The following is a 14,713-nucleotide window of genomic DNA, read 5'->3' as shown; positions in this document are numbered from 1 at the left end:
GCTCCATTTCCATTCCCGTTCGCCTTGAATCCTTGGCTTGCTGAGAATTATAACCTTTGTTCCCATTTCCGTTCTTGTATATTGCTGATTCCCGTTGCCATTCCTGTACTGGTGACTACCATTTCCCCCATTTCCCGGACGAGTTTGGTTGTTCCCATTACCATTGGTGTTCTTAACATTGGAACAACATTCATAGCGTCGGTGACCCTTCTTTCCACACTTGTTGCACTCCACTAATTCCCCATTACAATCTTTCCCTGGGTGATTGTTGGGGTAGTTTTTGCAGTAGTGGTATCGTTGAGCTTGACCACTATTATTTTTTCCTTCAAAGCGATTCCCATTCGGCTGCTTACCATTGCTGTGAGAACCGGCCACCATTGAAATTATTCCCGAACTTGGGCTTCTTGTCAAAACGTTGATGGTTCTGAACGGGTCGTCTTTTCTCTTATCCCCAGCAGAGCTTGCCTCTTTCCTTGTTTTATGCCCTCCAGATAGGAAGCTTTTCCATAGCAAACATCCATGCAAGTGAAGTTTTCTCCAGTCAATTTCTCTTGCAGTTCGTAAGATAGTCCCAATTCAAACTTTTGAGCTTTTATTTCCTCAGTGGGGACAGTTTCAGGTGCGAACCTCATAAGATCAATAAACTTCTGGTGGTACTCATGAACTGTCATGTTCGTCCCTTCCATCTTCAGAGAGTTGAACTCCAGGTTTTTCTGCTTTTTGACATGGGGAGGTAGGAACTTTGCACGTATTGCGACCTTGAATTGTTCCCAGCCAAAGTTTGCTTGTTGTTGCAAGGTCTCTTTAGCACGATTCCACCACATGTCATCTTCTTCGCGGATGTAGAACACCGCACTAAGTACTTTCAAATTTTCCGGACAGTGAAGGGTCTCAAACAATCGCTCGAATTCACGAAACCAATCTTCCAGTGCAGCTGGATCACCCTTCCCGGTGAAGTAGGTAGGCTTATTCATGCTTATTTTCTTGTACAGCTCACCAGCTACGTCTTGGTTGGGTGGGTGAAGATGACCAAGATTATCCTGTGCCAGATTCTGCGTAACCTGGATCAATCGCCTTAAGGTATCCCTCATAGCTTGGATTTCGATATCAACTCGTCTACCACGGCCAGCCATTAGTTCCTGCATCGGTAGGCGGACGCATATTTTATAAATAAACCTTTGATAACTTGTCAAAGTCAAGACTTCATAAAAATAGTCATATCTACACATATGAATAAATAGGGGGAGGTTTAAACTCGTATCTAGACGTAAGTCGGCACAGTACACATACAACTATCCATTATTACTACTAAGGCAAGAGTACATGTTACTCGGACTATACGTTACTTAGTATAACATATTCTAACCCTTTCATGATAAAAATTAACACTAACACCGGCATGCATATTAATTCTAAACTAATTCTCAATGATAATAGGCTAATTCTAAGTAACTAGTATTATATGGCTAACAATTACGAGATTCCACCAAATTCTTCTATATTAAATTCTTATTAACGATAATGTTATGAAGTATAATATACTGCTGGACATATCGTAAATCAACTACAAAGTCAATGAGCTACACTTTCACACACTACTACTCATCTAAAATAATAACATGCTAGCTTCACGCAATTAACTACGAGGCGAAATCAACAAGACTGTACGACCATGCTATCAACTATTAAGTAATCTAGACAACCAAATAGATGAGACTTAGTGCCTATGATCAAGAAAAATGCGCAATCCACTTTGATACCCCAATCATTTACTAATTCACCATGCAATTGTAATTATATGCAGTAATCCCTTCTTACCCCTTTAGTTAAAATATATGTAAAATTTGAAAATAAGGTCATTTTAAATAATGATATTTTTAGGACTAAAACCAATAGCTCTGGCTACCATTTTGTAACACCCCCATAGTCCTTCCTATTTAAAACACCTTATATTTGAGAATAGAGAAACATAGGGGTGTTACTTCCATGATGGAACGTATAAGGCTGATGAAATGATTAATTAAAAACTGGTTTAACCTTTATAGTCTAACTTTGAAAACAAACAGCGGAAGTCTTAAAACAATTAATCCAAAATACAATGTGGAGACCTTAATAGGCCCCTTTGTTAAATCCAAATTCCAAAACAATTTATAAATTAACTTAAGTAGTTGCAACACATTAAAATATAAAACCAATGCAATATTCAGAGGAAAATGGTACTTCAAAATCTATTCCCATGCATCCTTACTCGCAAACCTGTAAATTGACTGCTCTCCGTAATCCCAAGTGAAATTATGGTTCATCGCAGGGCCATCATATAATGAGACGTGGCCAAACAACAACAAAGATCAAGTCAGCTAATGCTGAGTACGTACCAAGGCAATAATCATTTAATATCAAACCCCCTAGACACGACATTATTAAATAATATACCTCAGGACACAACTTTAAACTTACCGACGCAACCTTGATTTATGTGAATTAGAATTGGCATTGGCATTGTAATTTAAAAGATTGATCGTAGGCCATCCTTGACCGCACCTAACGATCCTATAAGAGTGTCGAAGAGTCCTAGACGTGCCTTCGAATATGTAACTTTAAACTTACTAGAGCGTCATCTAGTACAACTAACCTTGAATCAGTATGCATACCCCCGAGAAGAGTCCTTGACGTACCTTCTCTAGGAAGTTTAACTACTTAGTTAACTCTATTTCTGTAGGTAAAAGCGCCTAGCGCATAATAAAGAGTGCAGGATACCAATACGAAAATTGTTCCTTTACCCATACTGCTACTCGAGAGAATATCTCTGAGAGCTTACAAGCCATTTCTTTCACTTTGAGTGCTTTAGTAATTTCCTTGTTGTTTAATTTGTTTAGACATTAAACAAAAATGCATAATATATATACAATATAAGAAACACAACTTCTCTTTTAACTCCTTTAGGACGAGTGATCAAACAATTAGGACACTCATTGTTAAGCCTTTAGTCCTTGGCTCGGAGGTTTTGAGGAACCTCCTAACATACTATGTTTGAATTTAGTCTAATTGACCATAGTAACACTTGTAAAGACACATGAAATAATATTAAAGAGCATGCTTGCTTCTTATAATAAATAAACAACAACAACAACATACTCCCAAGTGTACGCATCACAACACATTCATTGAAATACAAACCATTAAGTCCTACTCATGCTACTAATACAACTAGTACATTCTAGGACTAGTACGTACCTTTTGAAGTACGAAAACAGCTTAAGGGCAACGAGCTAGCTAGAATCTTCCTTCTATGAACTTGGTACCTAAACATTGTATAATAATACAATCAGTTTCGTGATTACATAAATCAACATTTAAAGTACTAAAAATCGTATTTATAACTTCCTAATGATCTGATTTTTAGACTCGTAATGCTCCAGATACACAAACAATAAACTATTATTGTTTGCCTCACAATCACATCATAAAACTCATTCACAATATTCATTTAGGTATCTTAAAAACCGTTTAAATAATCCGGACATAAATAAACTGAGTTTTATTTAAGAATGACCAAATTACAACTTTTGAGATCAATTTACCTTGTTTGCAAACTAATACCTACGAGTAAATTAATATACAATATAAATATGCTTTAAAATCATTTATTTTAGGCTTGAACAATCTGCTTCTTATTCAAAAAGCATAATCTAACATTGTTGGGATACTTCCGTATATCTTTATTAATAATAAAAACATTTCTTAACCTATCATTAATCAAGAACCATCTCACCAACAACGAATAGTTGCGTTTTAAAGAAGTCAACGGTAATTATTGAATGAGAACAGCAACACTCACAGAATTAAACTCAAACTAACGAACAACAACAATTGAATAGCAGCGACGCTCCTCGACAACCACTATCTCTACCCACAATACAACTATGTGACACCATCATCACAATCAACAACAATAATAGGCAACAGTTAGAGGGAAGAGAGTAGAGAGGAGGAGAGGAAAGAACCGTGATGGTGGAGACGGAAAACAACCACGGAGATGCGGGAACAGGTTAGAGTAAAACGGCGCACGACAGTAGAACGTAAGGAAGAAGAAGAGCAAGGGTTTGGGTTCCGTATTTTATTTTGAAAACAAAATCTGATTATATTCTTAATTTAAATAATTAGGGTATATTAACTTAAATCCTTTTTCAAATTGTTTTTGGTTTTCCTTCTTAAAACTTTGTAAACTACTCGTTTCCTTGAAATAAAACATTTAAGTCCAAAATAACTTTATGATATTTATATCCTTGCTTAAAACGTAACCTTATTTCTAATTATTTAAAACATAAAACGTAGTATATTTTCTTGAAATATAAAATAAAACGACATAAAAATACGGAGTATCACAATTTTTGCGGACTATTGATTCTTCAACCTCAATGATCAATGAAATAGCTCTCTCTGTGTTTTGGCATTCATGGTGGACAAGATCTTCACCATATAGAGCTCTCTGCAAAGCATCCACATCTTCTTTGTAAGTATTGCAAGTACCTGTAAAAGATTCACAAAGAGGAACAAACTCTATTGGGTCATTGGGCTTTTTATTTTCACGGGGTGGAGGAAAGTCCTCAAGAAAAGGTTTTATGAGGAAAGAGAAGGGGAGTGAGACTGTATAAACGGGGTTAAGAATAACCCTTCTTGGACTTGGAATATGAGGGGTAGGGGTTGACACAACAACAAGAGTTTTATCAACTTCAATTTCTTCATGGACTTGCTCTATAATATATGGCTTTTCATCTTCAAAAAATCCTTTATCCATTGATCCAACAGTCACATCATCATCCTCCAACACATCCTCAACCTCCGTTATAAGTTCCTCACACTCTTGGTTACCTATGGGTTCACTAAGTTGACCCTCATCCCCAACACAACTCGAATAATTATTTTCAATAATTTCTTGAATTTTTCTAAATCTCTCAAGAGTAGCCTTACTAGCTTTAATAATCTCATTAGTAGCCTCTTGAGATCTAGTACACTGAATCTCAATCTTGGAGTTTAATCTTCATAATTCCTCTAAGAAGCTATCTCTGCTTTCTGATTCGAGTTGATCAGGATTGGGCAAGGGTTCACAATAATACACGGGAGAAGCAATAGTGGAATCATGAGGAAAAACATTGATATCCATGCAAGGGTTAGAGAATTCATTAGAATAGGCATGATTATCATAAACATTAGAACGCACCTCATTATAACAAGCATTCAAGGGAGAGGGGGTAGAAACATGTAGATTATGCTCATAATTTGGATTAGCACATGGAATATGAATGTCAATTTCACGCTCATACGAATCCTTGCAAACCACATATAGTAATCCCACATATCATCCAAAGATAAGACTCGAAAATCACCATTAAATCTACTTTCTATCACTTTCCTTGTATACTCATTTAAACCACCATAAGCAAAACCACAAGAATCCCAAAGACTAAAATTGTGGTAACCAATAAAATCATTTAGTTTATCGAAATACACCCAAAAAGGCTCATTTACAAATTGAGGGAAAGAATAATAATCCATTTTTTCAAAGAAAAACTAAAGAAAAGAAAATATATACATGGTCTCAAAGAACTGGAAGTTCTCTGAGACTTAAGAAAATAATCTAGATCACAAAATTAATAGCAGAAAATTAAACCGTTTCCCGGCAACGGCGCCAAAATTTGATAGGCTAAAGTCGTATCGCCTAATCAAAGATAAACCTAAAATCACTAGCTAAATAGCAAGGGAAGTCAAGATCGAACCAACAGGAAAACAACGTTCTTTCCACTATTAAACGACAGGTCTAGACTATTGGGAGTAACAAAAAGGATTGATTTGGTTGATTAATGCTACGACAATAATAAAATACGGAAATATCAATATTAAAAGAATCTAGGGAGACGGTTCACCACAAATGCAGACTAGGGATTGACGACAGACAATAATAAACAATTAATAACCATAGCTAGGAAAACATGCATCTCTCGAATCTTATGGATTCCTTAGGAAATTACAACTAACAGGCTCTTGCTATGTACTAGAAATAAATCGTATCTATAGCCACAGATCATGAACATCAGATTTATACCTCTCGGCGCATAACCTAAGATTCATCAAATTCAATCAAAATAGTCCGGCCAAAAACAAGCTATAGAAATTATAGTTAAAAATCAGAAATTTATATCTAATACAATCCCCAATCATACATTTATGGATCCCCTAAACCCTAGAAATTAACCTACTCACTCATATTAATAATAAACAAGGCAATTAATACTATTGAAAACATAAAACAAGGTAAGAATTAATACCTAAATGAAGAACGGAAGAATGAATGAAAAATTGAAGCTTTAATTGAAAATAAAACTAAGTGTTTAACAATTTGAGAGAATAATCTAAGTAATGAAAATAAACTAAGGGTTCTAAAACTAGAAAATAAGATGTTCAATACAAAAGCTAAGGGCTTATATTTATAGTCTTGCCAAAAAACAAAGCGAAAAACTTGAAATAACTAAGTGAAACGCGCGTTGGGTTGTCGTCGCCCGGTCGGGCACACATCCGCCCGCCGGGCGAGCAGCTTGTAACTCGCCCTCCGGGCACAGGTCCGCCCGCCGGGCTGATTTACACAATTTCAATTTTATCAACACGCGCCCGCCGGGCAGCCATTCGCCCACCGGGCGCGCGTACAAACTGCACGATTCCCTCTCTTCAAAATTCCATATCTCCTTTGTTATTCGTCAAAATTAGGTGAGTGATCACTCTTTGGAAAACTCTAGAAGTCTAGAATCCAACCCAATTAGAATCACTTCATTTGGAGTTGTAGAACTTTATTTATGATCAAAAGAGTAGACTAGTGTCGGATTTCACTATTCGCTTTGCTCGAAAACTCTTCCAACTCGATGTTTGTGCTCTCGAAAGTACATAATCTCTTGTATTGGTTCAAATGAGTAGGAAATACAAAAAAAAATATGTTAATTCCTACAACGATGAACCTGAAAATACAAACACACTAAAAGGAGCACATTAGTACTAAAAATTACTCTAGAGAGCTCATTTGAGATCAAAAAGTACTAAGGGACGGGGGTAAAAACACTATAAAATATGAACATATCATGCTTCTTTGTTCATTTTTTTGACAAAAATTGACCACTATTGACTTTTTCCTAGTTTGTCTTTGTCTTTTGGGATTGCCTGTTGTGTAGAGATTTAGTTAAGGTTGTTAACTGATGTTGTCTGGGCATTGAGCTTTTAGTTGTTAGGTGTTGTCGGCCATCATTTGCATTAAGCAAGGCCATTCTTCCAAAACCACCCCTTAAGCTTCCATTCTTGACTATAAGTATTGTTTTTTTTGTGAACGCTTTAACGCTGCCCAACGCCTTGCATCATGAGATTCTCATCCCTTTCCTAATTATACTGTCACTGTTATGATATATCCCCTAAATTACCTACCATAATTATTTTATTCACCTAATAACTTATGATAAAAGAAACATGTTCGAGTATGACGGCTGATCGATATGATGAGCTTTTTGTATCTGTTGATGTGCATGAAAGAAGAAAGATTTTTCAATTCATAGATTATATAGCTAATTTCTTACATTTACATTAGGAGAAATGCATGTGTTACATCTATGAGATACATGACTACCTCACTGTGTGATAATATTTCAGCATGGCTAAAATAGCTCAAACTCGACAAGGTCGCTTCTCTCAACTCCCAAAGACTTTTTAGAATCTTTCTTGCTTGAAAATAGAACCTTACCAACATCACTGGACCTAGGTCGTTCTGCTGGTACAACACAGCGTATCAAAGCCCAGTTTAAGCCCTCGAAAAAAGGGTGTTGCTTTACTTCAGCAGCCCCTCTGACAAATCCCATACGGTTTTGTGTTTGTTTATTTAAACAGCCCACTAATTAAATCCTTGGCATGGAAGCTAACTAAAGGGGTGTCTGGGAATTTGAGGGGTTGTGATACCATATGGGCTAACGTCTCTTCATTACTTGATCCTTTGAAGGGTGTCTCACCGTATAAAAGCTCGTATAAGAAAATCCCATATGTCCACCAATCGACAGCACTTCCATGACCATCTCCTTTGACAATCTTGGGAGCCAAGTATTCATGAGTCCCGACAAAGGAATTGGAGCGAGCTTCAATTGGTTCTGCTACAAGTTGTGGCAATGCTTGGAGGCAAAATGGATCAATGCAGCTAGATTTAGAGCACAAAGCTGAAGATATCATCTTTGCAGGCTCAATAATGGATAAAGAAAATTTGAAGAGCATTGGATTGACAATACATCTGAGAGACAAGTCAAAATCAGATAGCATAATATGCTCATCTTCTCGAAGCAGGATATTTTCAGGCTTTAAGTCCCGATACACAATTCCAAGCATGTGAAGGTAAATCGATTAACGTAAAAGTAAAGGCATCAATTATTTTTCCGACATCATCGCTGCTAGTTAATGCCACTATCCCATACCGACCCTCCCTTCTCACACAAGAGGGATCTACATTCATTTCAACAATGTCTAGCGGAAGACTCCAAAGGAGCTGCAACAACGGGAAGGCTGTTGCAATAACCACAAACAACTAGGGGGGAAACCCTATGGTCACATATAATTATTATATATAATTGTTAGGCTGTACTGTATATGTCTACGCTTGTAATATAAAATTGATATTTTATAAATTTAATTTAATTGTTAGACTGTATTGTATATGTTTATAATTGTACTGTAAAATAGAAATATATAAAATCAAATATAATAATCATTAGACTAGAATGTATATGTCTACTATTTTACTGTAAAATATAAAACATATCATTGTACTGTAAAATATAAAACATATTAAATTGAATGTAAGTGTTAGACTGTACCTTATATATCTACGATTGTACTGTAAAAGATAAAATATGTAAAATCGAATATAAGTGTTAGACTGTATTGTATATATGTAAGATTTAATTTCAGTTAGGAATATTGTGTTAATTAGGAGGTTACGTTTACAGATAATTGTTAGTCATTAGGTTAGTTTCATACTCCTAGCTAGTCTCCTTATTTTAATTGACTTCATATATTGCGATGGTTTGAGAAAGAGGTTGTATATATATGGGAAGGAAAAAGAATTATATATAATTGATGATGTTTGTAAGATCACCTAATATAGCTGGCACTTGATTTGTGTTGAGAATGAGTTGGACAATTATGTTTGGAGTAGGTAATTTCCCTCGGTAATGGAGTATTATTTATACTACTACCTGAGTACCTGCTGCCGCTGCTCATACACTACCGTAGGCCTTCATCAATAAGATCAAGGCAAACTTTGGCCTCACTAATACTTTACATTGTGTTATCATGCTGAGAAATACTTGTAATTATAGCATGTTTAAGTTGTAGAATTATTTTGTTAATTAAAAGGCGTTATTTGGAGTATCCAATTTTTTTGTCCAGTTTGTTAAGTTCTGGCATGTTGTTGTTGTTGTAAATCAGAGTGCTTTTGTGTGTGAAACTTGCTAAAATACTTAATTAGTATCAAGTTAGGGATAATAGGTAAATTTATGGTTCATGATAGGAGTGTGAACACAACTGATTTTTGGGTTATTTTGTTCTTGCCGGAGATCAACCGTTAACCTAATGCTCATATATTATCCACATTTACTTTCTTGTTTGACTTGCATTATTCATGTACGCTTATGCTACTAAAGTGGACAATTAGACTTTAGAAAGTTTGTTAGTTTTTGAATGAGAAAGAGCTTCGTATATTATTGCATACTTTAAAGACCGATTTTATTATTCTTGTCTATTGTATAAGGTTGGGTATCATCTTTGGGTATTAAATAAAAGATAGAGGTTGTAATTACGAAATAACTATAAGTATCACTGATTGGCTAGTACTTTGAGTTGAATAATAAACATTGGGTCTAGATTTATTAAATAAGTTAGTGGTCTAATTAGTTTAATTAGGTAAATTATATTGAGTATATATAAACTAGATAACTTGCAAGCAAGTAATTGAGCTAAATTATGAGGTTTAAGTGATTTTGTGAAAAGTAAGTGTTTAAAGTGTTTTGAATCAAGGGTGAGTGATCCCTATGTGATTCTGCAAATTTTTTTAGGGTGAGTGATCCCTAAATTCATTTTTGATGATTTGAGTAGATTTTGAAAGTGTTTCCCTATTTGTGAGAGTAAGACAATCATTGGGTTGCGGGATTCAATGATTGGAACATGCCAACTACGTGGGCTGCGGGATTCAGGTAGTAATTACACTGGTTAATTGTTGTCGTCTGGAACAGTTCGGAGTACGTGATTCGAGTAGAACTGGGAGTTTGGCCATTCTTAGACACGGACGGTTGTGGAATTGTCTGGAGGTTTGCCTTGACAAACCTTGTGAGGTGGGCTGCGGGATTCACCGGCGTTCATATTCTATATTCTTCCTCACAACTCCTTATGAAGATCTTATGATTTTATAATATTTTCGATTTATAAATAGTAAAGTTTTATTTAATATTTAAAGTTAAGGTTTATTATTAGGGTAATAATTAAAGAATAAGATATACCTAGTATTTAACAAAGATAACCAATCTTTCTAAGAAGACACGTGTCCAAGTCCAACAAATCTGTACTACTACACGTGTCCCCAGACTCTCCTCTATTCCTCTCCTGTTCATTAAAATAAAATAAAAATAAAAAAAATAAAACAAAACTAACACCAACGCCTAATGTATTTTCACTTGTATGCGGGCCCGGACGATGCCCCAGGTTAATGCACGGATAAATTTTTTGAATAAATACTCCGTAATTATTAAATTGTCATTTATTATATTTTGTTATGAAAAGATGACATATAATTTGATTTGGATTAGTGGTTAATTGTTTGGTTTACAAATTAGAGGTCATGGGTTCAAGACTTGTACCATACATATTTATCATTTTTAAATAATTGTGTATGACATAGAACATTGAATGAGATTAATGTAAGTGCCAAATGGCACATAGACTTGGTTATCAACGCCTTTTAATATATAGTATAGATTATTGTTCCCTCTATCTTCCCCATTATCAGTTTATTCCGCACAATCCTCCTCTTCATCAATGTCATTCAATTCGATTTCAAGATCAGTTTCAATTCATGTTGTCAATCTCCCATTTAATCCTCCAAATTAAGGACTCCTCGTTCGTCAAATCCCAATTTCATGAAAGCATTGAAAAATACGAAGCAAAGGAAGAACAAGAATTTCTTCGAAGTTGCGCGGTTGTTGCTCAACTGGGGGCTTGGATATCACGTGGACAAAACCCATTGGAAGAATGTTTCTTATGAGATTACCAAAGATCAATCTTTACAAGGTTTATCTCCCCAATCCCTCTTTTTTCATTGCGGCAATTTGTCGAACACCCTCAGATCATGTCTCATTTATGTTTTTTGCCATCGTGTTTTTCAGTTTTGATTACTGACTTTTTGCGGGTTTGACTTTTGCAGGATGGTAGCCACGGGAAAGCTTGAGGGCTTGCTTACAAATATGGTTAGTCTCCTATTTTGGATTTCTTTGGCATTTTAATTTTAATGCGACTTTTTTTTTTTACTTTTCTTTGGATATCAGTAGCCCTCATAACTTTACTTTTCATTGTTAAACGAATAAGGTGATAGATTGTTAGGAAATGAGATATCTTGGGCTTTCAATGTGACTATTTTTTTTAATCTCCAACAATTAAAATGTAATATTTCTCCACGTGATTGAGACAAATGTCAAAAAGATGTTAATGTTATTTGATGTTCTAAAGATGTTAATGTGGTAGTCCCGAGCTTCGCTCAGTCAATCTCCATGATTGGCGAGTAAAATATATCAAGGGGTATTTTCATAAATAAATTGTCAAAATATACAATCAACGTTTTTAAATATACAATATCTTTTTATATTAAAATTATTTTCTTTTATTTTTATTTTTTAACATATCAAATATACTGTACATTGCAATTTTTCGATTGTATTTTTTTTCATTATAATCATGAAAATGCCACTTGATATGCCAATCAAGGGGTTTGAAATTTCTCGATATTCCCCGTCAAAAAATGTGGTAGTCTCCTGTTGGGAGTTGTTCGAGTTAATGGCTGGGGTTTCTTTGTCGATTGGGGACATGGGGGTATTTCTCGCCTGTACCTAAGGGAGTGTTTATGTCATGTCCGTAAATTATTTTTGAAGTTCAAAAGATGTTAATGTTATTGGATGTTCTTTATTCAGCCTTAGTGATCTCATGCCCCAATCATTTTCCAAGGCATAATATATATGGGGTGATTTTAGTTATTAAGGGAAAAATTTACACAAATTTATATGGATGAAGGTATTATAGAATACATGTACTGGTCTATGGCTTATATGCTTTAGGATGGAATTTAGAGAATGCTCATACTACAAATGGTGTTTCCTTTCTTCTTCATTCCTGCTACTGGATTTGTAATTCTTATCTGTGCACAGACAAAAGGAGTTGATTTGACCATTATCCCACACCAATATTATTATCATCCTAATTGGTCTGGAGTTACTTAAACATAACATCCACTTTTGGAATTGTACTTCTCTATCTCTTATAATCTTAAGATCTCCATTTTTTATCACCAAAATTAACAAGTCTTAGTAGTTTCACAACAGTAAATTAACAAAAGCTGATTGGTTAGTTAAAGTATGCATTGCAAATCAATTCCTAGACAAATAATTTCAATCTAAAGTGTTGGATTTGAATGAACTTCTAAATATTAGATTATACATGTGATCCAGAGTACCTAAGAGATGGTAATCCCTTCTTAAATTTGTACTACGTATAGACTACCATCCTAAAGTTGTTGGACGACTCTGACTTCTACGTACCTGATAGATATTAATGCCTTATGCTCATATTCATAAATTATTAATTTTATGGGAGTGTTGTAGTAAAATTAACAGCAAAAAGACAAGGTATTGAGCTAACAAAAGAATTAAAAAGGGATGGCTAACCAAACCAAAAGCAATGAATGAATAGGTAATTATCAATACGACAATACCCAAATGCAATATACACATACTGACCTACACAACAAATACATAGTACTTAGGAATAATTGACTGGAAAAATCCCAACTTTGAACGTTTCACTTTTATTAATCCCAATTATGGTTTTTTTTTTAATAATCCAAACTTTTACCCCTAATGACTTTTAACAATCCCAAAAACCGGTAACCTGTTAAAATGGTAAACACTTGCAAACTTGGACTTGGGCTTTTAGTTTCTCTCTAAAAAATTTGGTACACGTCATTCATTCAATATCCATTCACCCAAAGTTAAACCCTTTTTGTTTTTCATCTGCTGTAAAATAAAATAAAAACAAAAATCAAACACCTTCCATGCTCGTATGTTTAACCTTAGATTGTAATTTGACAATTTTTTGATTGTAAAAGGAGGTTCATTTTGACATTTTTGTTTTTACTTTGTGTTATTTGTTTAATTTGGCAGGTAAATAAACTTAAATCATACTACATCATCTTCATCGTGCTTCATTTGGTAACCACCATTTCTGCTATGGTTGTATCTCTTTCAAATAACTGAAATCAAAGGTCATCAACCTTGTTACTACTATTAAGTTACTGGTAGTAACCCATTTAAATAAATTGAATTCTGTATCCTTTAAAAAAAACCCAAAGGAATACACCCCCTTGAACCCGAAAATGACCCGGTGGATCTAACATATGAGGTTTACTTCGTTCAGCTATTAAATGTCACATTAAAATATGAGGTTTGAAAACATTTAAAATTTTGGGTGGAGAATCAAAGAAAATGACGAAATGAGAAACAAGGATTATAAGGAGATTTATTAAGGAAAATAAATAAGGGGGAATAAATGCATTTAAAGAAAAAAAAAACTAACTCTCTATTGCCATGTCAGCGCCACGCCATACATTACCTGCTACAGTAAGTAACTTACCTGCTAGGCCCGTTAAAAGTCAATAAGTGTAAAAGTTCGGATTATTACAAAAAAAACTTATAGTTGGGATTATTAAAAGCAAACCACCTAAAGTTGGGATTATTCTGGTCAATTAATCCTAGTACTTATTATATACTACGTGTGTGTTATTTATATAATAATATCCTAACATGTTACTAATATTCAACAGGAGCATTACGACAATAGAGGAAGTAACAACAACAAGCAAAGCCACAAGTACTGATCAAGACCCAATAGAGCTTCCAGACAATGGACCAAACTACTGACAAAAAAACCAAAGAAAAGATGCGAACACAATGGGTTTATCTAGAATTCTAGATATATCTTGAACTTTGTAAGATGGGCCAAAATGTCAAATGATTATTTTAAGCTCCCAAATTATAAGTTATATGGTTACAACTCAAAAGAGGCAAGTTCGTCCTTCTGATTCTATTGTTTCAACATCTACTTTCACATAGATATTTTGTGTTGTAAAATACAAAGTACCAAATTGACTGCAAATATTGACTCACTTTTTTCTAATTGCAATTTAGAATGTATCTTTTTCTTGATTAATTTTGAACCTCCCTTCATTTGTTTCTATTGTGAATGTTATGTTACATTGTTGATTTGTGTAATTAGTCAAAAATAAGAAAATTGAAAAACAAAATACTTTACTTTATTCTTGCTTTTACATCAAAGAATATAATCTTTATCTCATTGTAAATTTGTAATTCTATATTATAAT

General features: G+C 34.4%; 1 long non-coding RNA gene and 1 pseudogene across 1 annotated transcript; one reads left to right on the top strand and one right to left on the bottom strand.

Moving 5' to 3' along the window:
- Positions 1 to 7,691: 7,691 nt before the first annotated feature.
- LOC110787665 (serine/threonine-protein kinase D6PKL2-like) lies at positions 7,692 to 8,418 on the bottom strand (annotated as a pseudogene).
- Positions 8,419 to 11,091: 2,673 nt separating this feature from the next.
- LOC130464156 (uncharacterized) lies at positions 11,092 to 14,490 on the top strand. The gene is made up of 3 exons (XR_008924470.1): positions 11,092 to 11,358; positions 11,492 to 11,534; positions 14,156 to 14,490. It is a non-coding gene; the product is annotated as an uncharacterized lncRNA (long non-coding RNA).
- The last annotated feature ends 223 nt before the right edge of the window (positions 14,491 to 14,713 follow it).

This window comes from Spinacia oleracea, chromosome 6, assembly GCF_020520425.1.
Source record: "Spinacia oleracea cultivar Varoflay chromosome 6, BTI_SOV_V1, whole genome shotgun sequence".
Lineage (NCBI taxonomy): Eukaryota > Viridiplantae > Streptophyta > Magnoliopsida > Caryophyllales > Amaranthaceae > Spinacia > Spinacia oleracea.
Note: the sequence above shows the minus strand (reverse complement) of the source record. Positions and strands in the feature narration are given on the sequence as shown.